The following is a 12,596-nucleotide window of genomic DNA, read 5'->3' on the forward strand; positions in this document are numbered from 1 at the left end:
AGGTCTTCAGAACAGAGGAGGAGAATCTCCACCAGCAACTACCCTGTCCAGTTGCAGTAACAATGTTGTTTTTGACAACAACAAATCAGCACAAATAGCACTTTACTAGATATACATTGGATTATTGTAATGCGCTCTACATTGGGCTGCCTTGAAGAGTGTTCGAAGACTCCAATTAGTCCAGGATGCAGCCGCGCGAGCGATGGTGGGTGCACCAAGGTACACCCACGTTACACCTATCCTCCGCGAGCTGCACTGGCTACCTATCAGTCTCCGAATCCGCTTCAAGGTGCTGGTCGCTACCTATAAAGCCCTACATGGCATCGGACCTGGTTACCTGAGAGACCGCCTCCTGCCGATTACCTCTCTCAGACCAATTAGATCGCACAGGTTGGGTCTCCTCCGGATTCCATCTGCCAGCCAATGTCAGCTGGCGACTCCCCGGGGGAGGGCCTTCTCTGTTGCAGCTCCGGCCCTCTGGAACGAGCTCCCTGTTGAGATCTGGATCCTTACTACCCTCCCGGCCTTCCACAAAACCACCAAGTCCTGGCTGTTCCAGCAGGCTGGGGGGAGCTGAGAAGCATCTACCTCCACAGAAATTGTGAATGTTGGTTTTGTTTTTAATATGTTGTCTTTGTCTCATTCCCCCCTTTCCCTTGTCTTTTGTGAGCCGCCCGGAGTCCTCCGGGAGTGGGCGGTATACAAGATAGATAGATAGATAGATAGATAAATAAATAAATAAATAAATAAATAAATACCGTATTTTTCTGAGTATAAGATGCATTTTTTCCCTCAAAAAAGAGGGTGAAAATCCGGGTGCATCTTCTATACTGAATACAGCATTTTTTGCCTCCCGAAACCCTGCCCCCTTTGCAAAAATGGCCGTGCATAGCCTTTAGCAGGCTTCTAGAGTGCTCCTGGGGGCTGAGGAGGGGAAAAATGAATGAAAAAAGGCCACGTTTTGCTCATTTTTGTCCCTCCCCACCCCAGGAGCACTCTGGAAGCCTCCTAAAGGCTATGCATGCCCCTTTTTTGATTAAAAAACGGGCCACTTTAGCGAAAAATGGGCCGTTTTCGCTCATTTTCCCCCTCCCCCCAGCCCTCAGGAGCACTTTACAAGCCTCCTAAAGGCTATGCATGCCCTTTTTTGACAAAAAATAGGCCCATTTTCACAAAAAAAGGGGCATTTTTACAGACTGCAAAAACTTTTTTTTTTTAATTTGCCTCTTCAAAATCTTGGCGCATCTTATATTCTGGTGCGTCTTATACTCCAAAAAATACGGTAGTTTGAAATGCTATTGCTAGAGTCAAAAGGGAATCTCTAGGTTGAAATCAGCTCTGCATTGGTCAGCCGCAGGGTGGAATGGATTTCTCCATTAGTGCAGCTTGATTTACTAGAGTTTGCTAAAAGAAACTACTCTGTGGTTGTTTTGGATCATTTTGGTCTCCTCTATACCACAGAGATTTTCTCTTTAGCCAAACAAATCTGGGCAGGCTTAAATGCCACTACAATCTGGTTTTTACATGACTGGGAAAGGACTGGGCAGTTCTTGGTTTCCCTTTCAGATCAACAAGTTTGTAACTAAATAGAGTGGTTTATACAAGTAGAGGTTAGTAGGGTACACAATTCTAGCTGTTTACATGCCTTGGTCTCCAAATGTTGACCAGAATCTCATTTGCAAAACTAAGATGAACGTTGAAGTTTGCCCAAGTCAATAGCAATAGCAATAGCAATAGCAGTAGACTTATATACCGCTTCATAGGCCTTTCAGGCCTCTCTAAGCGGTTTACAGAGAGTCAGCATATTGCCCCCAACAATCTGGGTCCTCATTTTACCCACCTCGGAAGGATGGAAGGCTGAGTCAACCCTGAGCCGGTGAGATTTGAACCGCTGACCTGCTGATCTAGCAGTAGCCTGCAGTGCTGCATTTAACCACTGCGCCACATGGCTTCTGAATAAACTCTGCTTTTTTTGCTCTCTCTTTATTTTTCTTGAAACATGAGAAAAGTAAAGAAACTCTTTATTATGTATATGGGTAGAAGGACAATATCCTTTCCTTTATTTTACTTTATTCATCATCATTCATCATGAACATGAGCAGCGGTGGCGCAGTGGTTAGAGTGCAGTACTGCAGGCTATTTCAGCTGACTGCTAGCTGCAGTTTGGCAGATCAAATCTCTCCAGGCTCAAGGTTGACTCAGCCTTCCATCCTTCCAAGATGGGTAAAATGAGGACCCGGATTGTTGGGGACAATAGGCTGACTCTGTAAAACCGCTCAGAGAGGGCTGTAAAGCAGTATATAAGTCTAAGTGCTAAGTGGTACTGCTATCATAGCAGGCCTTTGTTCTTCTACTTCCCAAGATAAAATAAAATATTGTCTACATACAAACAGACGCAGAGAATTGTTTAGGTTTTTTTAATGACCCGGTCCATACCTGGTTTGATGAGCAACAGGGGAAAAACAAGTTTAGAACTCATACAGCGGCTTTCTAATTCTGGACACTATGTCTATCAATTGTTATAGATGAGACAGTTTTAACTCTGAGTTTTACTGATATTCTAGTTTTATGATTATTGACTTTGTTTTACTATTTTGCAAAAACCACTTTCAGTCTTAGATGGAGGTGGCATAAAAAGAAATCTATCAATAAATAAAATAGGAAAATCCACATTGTGGGTGAAGAAACCTTGTTGAGTCCACATTTAGAAGAAGAATCTGTCTTCACGGTCAACAGTGGCATGTTAATTTTAATGCAAGGATGCCAATAATCACAGCAAGCACTTAACTTGAGAGTAGCCCTACAAACTCAAGAGTATAAAGGTAGTCCTTGACTTACAAGTTTGTTTAGTGACTGTTCAAAGTTACAACGGCACTGAAAAAAAATCACACTTATGACTGCTGCTGCATCCCCACGATCATGTGATCAAAATTATGACAGTTGCAGCATCCGGGGGGGGGGGGGAATGTGTGTGTCACGTGATCCCCTTTTGTGACCTGACATGCAAAGTCAATGGGGAAGCCAGATTCAGTTAACAACCAGGTTAATAACTTATCAACTGCAGTGATTCACTTAACAATTTTGGCAAGAAAGGTCGTAAAATGGGGCAACTCATTTAACAAATGTCTCACTTAACAAGAGAAATTTTGGCCTCCATTGTGATGGTAAGTCGAGGACTATCTGTACTAAAGGCATATTTGGATATCACAAATAGTATCTAAAATGATGGAAGCTAGTTCTCCCATTACAGGAAAGATAAAATTTCAGATGAAGAAAAATCAAAGCACTTGATTATCATCAAGCATTAGTTTGATTTACAGAGTATTAGCCCGGGAAATCTGTACGGTCTTTAAAACAAAGAAAAACAAGAATTATGTTAAAAAGACAATAAAAGCTACCTGGGACTGACAGCATAATTCCAGTACTGTTATAGCTCCCATCCATTTTAAAGAATTATAACAAAACATAATAACAACGAGAAGGCAGGAAATCAAACTGAAAAGACATTTTGGCCAGTCTTCCACCAGAGGTTCCAGAGAAGCTTAGTAAAATAAGGTCAAAATTATCATCCTAGCCTCATTCTCCTGCTCGTCTTTGGGTCTTGAAGGATAGTCCTCCAATGACAGCCAATCCCCGCACTCAACATATGAGAAAAGAGAAACGGGTACACAAAGTAACTCTATGGTGCGGGGAGAATAGGCTTGCAAGTCAGACTTGCAAAAGCAGTACCAACTGCAGAACACAAAGCGACATACACATGTCATAAGGTTACAGAATAATGAAAACATCCAGAGGCTGCCTGACTCACACGAGCTGCAAACATAAATGATCAGTAAAAGGTTTATTCCATGAGCTTAAGGTGGTTCCTTTTATGGGAATATAAGAATGCCTCCCGCCTGGCCCCAACCTTTCTGGCATTCTCTACATAGCACAGTGGAATATATGCCCTGCAAAAAAAAAAAAAAAAAAAACCACAAGGTGGGGCTATGTTGACATGGTGGTTTATCCAACTGGGAACAAAAGCTGTTTTTCTCTCTCTCTGCAATCCACCCAGCCGGGGCAGAGAGGACTGCAAGGGCATGGATCGTGTGTCTTGTGACACACACAGACACACACACTTTAGAACAGGTCACCTCAAGAAGCGCCATCACCTGCTTGGCCCAAGCTTTTAAATATCTGGCATCTTACTCTGAACGAGGCAAAGTTGAGGGCAGTGCCCAGCTCATGCCCTGTTAAAGGGTGGCACATTGCCACAAAAGCATGAGCAATCAATAATGTGGCTAGATTCATTCACTAAAGCTCAGTGTAATCTTCCACGTCATTGCATGTCAGAGAGTGTATGCCTCGTACCGTTCGGAGATGGTTACGTAGCTGCTGCATTTAGATTTCTGCCAATGTTATGGTCGTTTGAAAGTGCCTTGCTTTCCGCCCGCCTCCCCACAAGAAGTTGGAGCGACCAATCAGCAGGAAGGACATACACAATGCATAGTTGAGATTTGGGAGGTGTGAGCATCAGCCCATCTGAAACCTATGCTTATCCACTAACCTCTTTACAATGCAGGTATATCGCCACCTACAGTCTAAATCAAGCCATGGATAATGAGGCCCTATTCAATACAGGTACAGTAATCCTCGATTTACAACAGTTCATTTCAAAGTTACAACGGCACTGAGAAAAATGACTTAGGGCCATTTTTCACATTTACAACCTTTGTAGCCTCCCCGTGATCAAAAGTCAGAAAGCTTGGCAACTGGCTCATACTTGTGACCGTTGCTGTATCCCAAGGTCATGGGACCCCCTTTTGCAACCTTCTCATCAGCAAAATCGTCGGGAAAGCCGGATTCGCTTAATAACCGGGTTATTAACTTAAAACAACCGCAGTGTTTCATTTAACAACTGTGGCGAGAACTGTTATAAAATGGGGCAACATTCAGTTAACAAATGCCTCACTTAACAGCAGAAACGTTGGCTCTATTTTGGTCGTAAGTAGAGGACTACCTGTACCTGGCCTTACTATGCTGGCTGAGGGTGACTAGGCATGTTCAATTAGAACTTAATTCCTCCTCCCTGTACTTTATGCAGCTTCTTGGGAGGGCTGGAAGAGAGAGACAGACAGAAATGCGAGGGGGGGGGGGGAGAAGCAGCTTCCTTGCAGGGCTGGAACATAATTCTGTTCTTTTATGATCCTAATTCCCCTCCTCTAAGCTAAGAGATGTCAGCCCTTTTGACTTTAATGGACTCTGAGGGGAAATATACGGCTGCATCGAGGCCAGGCTGCTTTTGAAGAGCTATTACAAGATGCTCAAACTTCTGCTTTTATTTCCCTTTGCTTTCTCACATTAAATGCCTCTGGAGAAATTGTTCTCAAAATACCGATGGCAAAAAAAAACCACCGTCTAACCACATTGGATTACAGCAAGGCTAATGCCACAATATGGGTGGCAGAGATGCTTTAAAAAAGAACACAATAAAGGTGAACTTCAAAAGCAGGTGGGATCCCTCAAGACAGGATTATGCTGCCAGCAGAGACTATTCTGCAAATTGTGCCTTGAAAATGTCTCATTGCAAGAAGCAACTCTAAATCTATTTTACAAAAATCTACTTTAACATGGGATACGCAGCGGAAAAAGGTGCACATATTCTTTCTTTGGAGTTGTATGGCTTCATAATGCAATTAGAAATTATTTTTTCTTGTGCTAGGTAAAGGTAAAGGTTCCCCTCGCATATATGTGCTAGTCATTCCCGACTCTAGCCTGTTCCCATGTCATGCAGGGTTTTAAACCTTGAATTAATGGCCAGAGATTCTAAACTGAAAGAAAATAATATATTACTTGCATTTGCATGCGGGCTCCAGTGTCATTCAAAAGCATGCTGTGCCAAGTTTTTGCTCATTTAAAAGCCTTTTGCTGCTGCATCATGTTAAAACAAAAACCTGACTCTTTAGCAGTTTAATTTCTAGCCCAAGCCATCCTTAAATCTGAAGAGCGTTATATTTAAATGTTAAATTAAAAAAATATTCCCACTCCCATCTCTATTGGAATGCTTATGTGGGCTGTGAGCATCCCCAAAGCGGTCATTGCCTAATAACAATTGGCTCAGATGAGCATAATTGAAGATTTTTAGCACTTTTGGGCTGAAAGGGAGGCAAAAAAGGACACGCACACACTCTTCTTTCCAGCCAGACTGTCTTATCCCTGCTTACTTCTGCAGCCAGTGACAGCTAGGAGTATAATGGAGTTATCTCCCAGCAGGGTTTTTTGCAGAAAAGCAAGCGTCTTTCAAATCTGCCGTTGCGGTTGCAATAGCTATGCAATTAATAATAAAGTAGCTTAGAATAAATAACTTTATACGGTGAATTAATATTAATGAATTCATGGAAGAAGAGAGGAGAACCCATTCTAAGAGCTTTCTGACAATCTGTCGTGGTCATCCTCCTTCGGCTTTCTGATGAAGTGGGATGTTACCAACAGAAACTTTGAAGTTTCAAAAATTCCAAAAAAACATTTGGGAGAACCTCCCAGGAGCTTCCTCAAATAAGAAGGAAATTGTGGAATGAAAAATATGAAGCACAGTGAACACCACCACCACCACCACCCAAAAAAGGAGAAAATGCATAATCAGACGGTTTTGTCTTTCTTGTTTTTGCCTAAAACTGTACAGTCGTTTTTAGGTATATGGAGAAACCTGTAGCCTAGTGACTTGTATCTTATTTCAGCCAATTCTCCAGATGCCAATTGTATTGGGGCAATGTCCAAGCATCCTCGCTGGTCTTAGGCAGCCTTTCCGACATATGGCTAATCTAGCCACTTATTCTAGGGTAAATAACATCAAGCGCAAACAAGAGGAACAACAGGCTATGAGAATTTGACCTTAGGCCAATGAAATGATTATCAGGAATCTGATAGCCAAAAAAGTAAAAATAAATATAAATGCGGGTTTAAGTCAATATAGTAAGGATTCTCTCAATTTTATCCTGTTTTTATTTATTTATTAATTTTACATGCCATCCATCTCACCAAAAAGACACCTCTATTGTATGACAGACATTGCTTTTCTTTTTAAATATGTGCAGACTTTTTTTTCTTTTTTAGACTGCAAAATAAAATCTGTCAATGCATTTTTTTTTCTTCCTTCCTTCCCTCTTTCTTTCACCTATCTCCCCACTAAGGCAACTCTGGACAGCGTGCCAAAAAATTATAAATTAATGATTCTTTAAATTACAGAAAGTATTTCAGGCCCTAGATTTTAATAAATAATATTAAAACGGCTGGGTTTTAATAGCAAATATTAATATTTTGTGTTAATCACAATTATTAGTATTTAGGCTTAATAGCAAATACTAATACAGTTGTTAATACTATAATAATTGAAAAATGCAATTCAGAAAATGTCCTTCTGCAGTAGCCCCTGGTTTTGATGCCTTATTGCACAGTTTTCTAGGTACATTAAATGCAGGGCATTTAAAATATTCAGAGAGGCCTGTGATAAAATATTTCATTTGTGTGCATTTGTGTATGTGCCTATGTTATATACATACACAAATACTTTCTTCTTGAGAGTTCCTATATCAATGTCATTTGTAAAATTGAACTTAATAACCCAATAATTGAGTTCAGGTATAAACCTGAAATGCTGAAGTAATTTTTGGCATTATATTTTAACTGGTTACTTTACCATTTTGGATGAAATATATTAATTCATCTATTTCAAATACCAAATTAAATAATGTGGATATTCTCCCTTAACACTCCCACTTTAAAAAGAAATTCTTATTTACAATTTCTAAAATACCCAGGCAGCATAGCCAATTATGCAGGTTGTAGTTAACAGATTTGGAGAGCACCAAACTGGAAAAGTCTATTTTACAATATCAAGACAATCAATTTTTGACGTTAGTACAGATAATCCTGAATTTAAGACCACAAATGGGACCAACGTTGCTAAGGAAGGCAATTCAAGTGAGTCACACCAATTTTACAAGCTTTTTTGCAATGACTGTTCAGCAGATCACTGCAGTTGTTAAATGAATGTGATTGTTAGCAAATCCAGCTTCCCCGTTGCTGCTTGTCAAGAGCCAATTGGGAAGATGATGACATGACTTCAGAACATTGCAACCATGCTGGTTACCAGGTGCCCAAATTTTGATCAAATGACTGTGGAGATGCTGCAACAATTGTAAGTGCAAGGACTAGTTGTAAGTCGCTTTTTCCCCGTGCTGTCATAACTTTGAATGATCACAAAAAATAATGGTTTTAAGTCAAGGACTACCTGTACTAATAAATAAGCAGTCAGAAAAATTGTGGCAATTGAAACTTTGAGAGCAGTGCTCCTGTTTTGCTTTCAGAAAATTGTTGAAGTAGAATAAATTATGCAAATTACTTTTTATACATTAATATTATGCACATTTTTGCAATGTGGAGCCAGCCGTAGCTATATGGCAATCATCAGCTGGCTGAGTGGAGACCCCACATTTAAAAAATGAAGAAATAAAAAAAAATACTTTATAAACACTGGCAAGAAACTGTTTTTCCAGATATCCTTACATTGCCCTCCAATTGATAAAGCAAGCACAAAGAAAAAACAAACTGCTGCATTTTCTTGAACCAATAAGGAAAACAGCAATATTTTCAGCTGCAGGGATAAGGATTTGATATCTTTTCCACAGATTTTTCCTGGGAAAATCAACTAATAATTCATCTGGCCCCAGATGGTTCCACCAAATTTCATTCAAGTTTATTATGAGTTTCACTTGTAAAAGGGAATAGAATGTTTTATATTTTACTTTGCTTTCACATTTTGTACCTGCAGTGGCATCTAGTGGCATATTTCTGTTAATGGAAGCAGCTTTATGGTGATAGAAAGGAGAAGTCATTTCTCCTCCCCTATAAATTTTCTCTCATATACTTGTAAAGTTTGCTTCGGAAGATATTTCAACCCACAAGGGCAGGGATGTGTATGGGCATAGAAATCCTGTTGTGCTAATATACGTGTCTTTGTGAGATACAACCCAACAACCTTGAGTTGTTTTCCCCTTGAGGATTCTCATCCATGGAATTTTCAAGGGGAGAACAACTCAAGAAGCTTGGGAAATTTTGAAAAATGAGATTATAAAAGCCTTGTCTAGCACAATACCAATGAAGAAGAAAAGTAACAGCTCCCAAAAGAAACCAGCATGGCTGAATAAAGAACTCTCTGACAAATTGAAAGACAAAAAAGATAAGTATAAAAAGTGGAAAGGGGGGGACATCACTAAGGCAGAATATCAGCAAATAGCCCGAGCATGTAAAGATGAAGTGAGGAAAGCTAAGGCTCACAATGAAGAAAGGCTTGCCACAAAAGTAAAAAATAACAAAAAAAAAAAGCTTCTTCCAACATGTTAAAAACAAGAAAAAAGTTAAGGAAACAATTGGTCCATTGCTGGGAGAAAGTGGCAAGAAGGTGACAAGCAACAGGGAGAAAGCAGAACTATTTAACTCATGTTTTGCATCTGTCTTTACACAAAGGGATAAAACAGTCCAACCTATCAAAAACAGCACCACAAAAATCAGATTAGGAACACAAGTTGAAATAGGGAAGAAAATGGTAAGTGAGCACCTGTCTACCCCAGACAAGTTCAAATCACCAGGACCGGATGGATTATACCCCAGGGTTTTAAAGGAACTGGCAGACAAGATCTCAGAACCACTGAACTATATCTTTCAGAGATCCTGGAGCACCGGGGAACTACCAGAGGACTGGAAAATGCCAGACTAATCTTATTACATTCTTTGATAATGTGACAAAATTAGTGGACCAGAAGAATGCCATCGATATAGTTTACTTGGACTTCGGTAAGGCATTTGATAAGGTATACCATAACCTACTACTAGATAAAGTAGAAGAATGTGGGTTAGACAGCACCACCACCAGATGGATTCGTAACTGGCTGACCAACCACACTCAATGTGTAGGCCTCAATGGAACTGTATCTTCATGGAGGGAAGTATGCAGTGGAGTACCCCAAGGCTCTGTTTTGGGCCCAGTACTCTTCAACATCTTCATCAATGATTTGGATGATGGGGAACTCATCAAATTTGCAGATGACACCAAGCTGGCAGGAATCGCCAACACTCCAGAAGATAGGCTAAAGATACAGAAGGATCTTGACAAACTTGAACATTGGGCACTATCTAATAAAATGAAATTCAATGGTGAAAAGAGTAAGATTCTACCATTTAAATATGAGCCAGCAGTGTGCAGCAGCTGCCAAAAAAGCCAACACAGTTCTAGGCTGCATAAACAGAGGGATAGAATCAAGATCACGTGAAGTGTTAATGCCACTTTATAATGCTTTGATGAGGCCACATTTGGAGTACTGCATTCAGTTTTGGTCGCCACGATGTAGAAAAGATGTGGAGACTCTAGAAAGAGTGCAGAGAAGAGCAACAAAGATGATTAGGGGACTGGAGACTAAAACATATGAAGAATGGTTGCAGGAACTGGGTATGTCTAGTTTAATAGAAAGAAGGACTAGGGGAGACATGATAGCAGTGTTCCAATATCTCAGGGGTTGCCACCAAGAAGAGGGAGTCAAACTATTCTCCAAGGCACCTGAGGGTAGAACAAGAAGCAATCGGTGAAAACTAATCAAGGAGAGAAGCAACTTAGAACTGAGGAGAAATTTCCTGACAGAACAATTAATCAGTGGAATGGCTTGCCTCCAGAAGTTGTGAATGCCCCAACACTGGAAGTCTTTAAGAAGATGTTGGATAGCCATTTGTCTGAAATGGTATAGGGTTTCCTGCCTAGGCAGGTGGTTGGACTAGAAGACCTCCAAGGTCCCTTCCGACTCTGCTATTGTATTGTATTGTAACCTGACCATACCAAAATGTTTCAAGGCATTCCAAAACTAGAGGATTCATTTTACTGCTATTATTTACATGGAACAAAAATACACTTCATTTTCTTTTCAGGTAAATACAACAGTTAAGTCCATCCAACAAAATTCAAATCCTTTTTCTTAGAGTAGAGTATGATCATCTCAAATGTAGAAGATCAGAGAGTATCCCAATTAAATACTATATATAGAAAGCTGGATGAAAAATATTACCTAATCCTATTCAAGAGTCAGATTTGGGCTAAGTAAAGCAGGGCCTCCTTAGTTGTGGGGTCATTCCAATGAGGTTTGCCTGGCACTTTTATTACACTTAGGAATAGGTCTATTTCTTCAGGCTTTTAAAAAAACTGTGTTGTCTTACTGTTTTAAACAATTGTGTATAAACAGTAATTTTGATGCCTGACATTCTCTATTTTCAATAGCTTTGTTGATATCACATCAACTTATTTTACGCAATGTATGTAATTTACAATGTATTTTACTGCATTTCAGTGTTTTATGGTTGCACAGAATGTGCTATTATTAAGCACACATATAAAAAATTAATAAAGGTTGTATTCCAAAATATTGTTTCAGTTGATTTAATAGGCTGGCTTTCTTCATGAACTGAGCACTATGAGTCATCTTTCCACCGTTAAAATGAAATTCTCTTCAGGCCAAATTAACAACCTTGATTATCCATTAATCTATCTTTAGACTGTATGGAATGACAATGGATTTAGTTCTATGATAGATGTTTGCAAGCAACATTTTACTGATTTATTGATGCATAATTTTAAACAATAGCTGCAACAAGACGGCTAGTGAAATGAGAACGCTTGGGGTAATTGGATAACCAGGACTAGATTTCTGTAAGAAAGGACAATAAGTTGCCTTGAATCTGACAATCAAAATCAATTTCTAGGCTCAAAATTTGTTAATTCTATCAGTAACAATTTAAAAAAATATGATAGGGAAAATATACCGAAATTGGCTTCTAGAATGCCTTCTAACTTCTTATCAATTTACTCTGTGCCATAGGAGTGCCGAAAGGAAAATTAGCAACAGAGCCAATGCCCAATTGCTTCTCCTTCTGGGATACTTGAGGGGAATATTTTTATATGGACTCTGGCCTGATCAGTTCGCTTTTGAACTACATTTCTCTTTCTCTCTATGCCAAATCTTGCCCTGTTTCTACAGAGCTTACCCTGCTATTAGACAGAGGGCTGAAACCCCTTATATAGTTTCTTTCCAATAATCTGTTGGGTTGGAAAGATTATAAAGAAGATCTGTTCAGCCCAAAGACTAGCTAATCTAGAGCGTCTGTCTTGGGTGCCTTGCATAAGTAAACGGAAGAAATCCAAAAAAATACCCTGTGATGAAGCTACCCTGACTGGCTATTGCTCTGTTTATGGGTCACTAAGATTTTGGCACAATCGTTATGTGATCTTCGGACTGCTTTACCACGACTTCCACCCTACACCAGCAATTCTTCCCCTTCTCTTAACAATCAGTTTAGAGCTCTGTACACTGTTCTGGTTATCCAATTTTGAGAAAGAGAGACAGATATATAGCAGTGATGGCAAACCTTTACGGCACCAAGTGCCAAAAAGGGAGCACTTCGTGCACGCTCGTATGGGCCACAAACAGGAAGAGGAGCTGCCCAGGGGGCATGCACACACTGGAAAATGAACTTCTGGCTTCACACATGCGGGCCAGACAGCAAGTCTTCCGGTTACT

General features: G+C 40.0%; 1 protein-coding gene across 3 annotated transcripts in view; it reads right to left on the minus strand.

The window, feature by feature from the left end:
• Positions 1-12,596, minus strand: part of DCTN2 (dynactin subunit 2) — a 63,073-nt gene that overhangs the window by 15,332 nt on the left and 35,145 nt on the right. The window lies entirely within an intron of this gene.

This window comes from Thamnophis elegans, chromosome 2, assembly GCF_009769535.1.
Source record: "Thamnophis elegans isolate rThaEle1 chromosome 2, rThaEle1.pri, whole genome shotgun sequence".
Taxonomy (NCBI): Eukaryota; Metazoa; Chordata; class Lepidosauria; order Squamata; family Colubridae; genus Thamnophis; species Thamnophis elegans.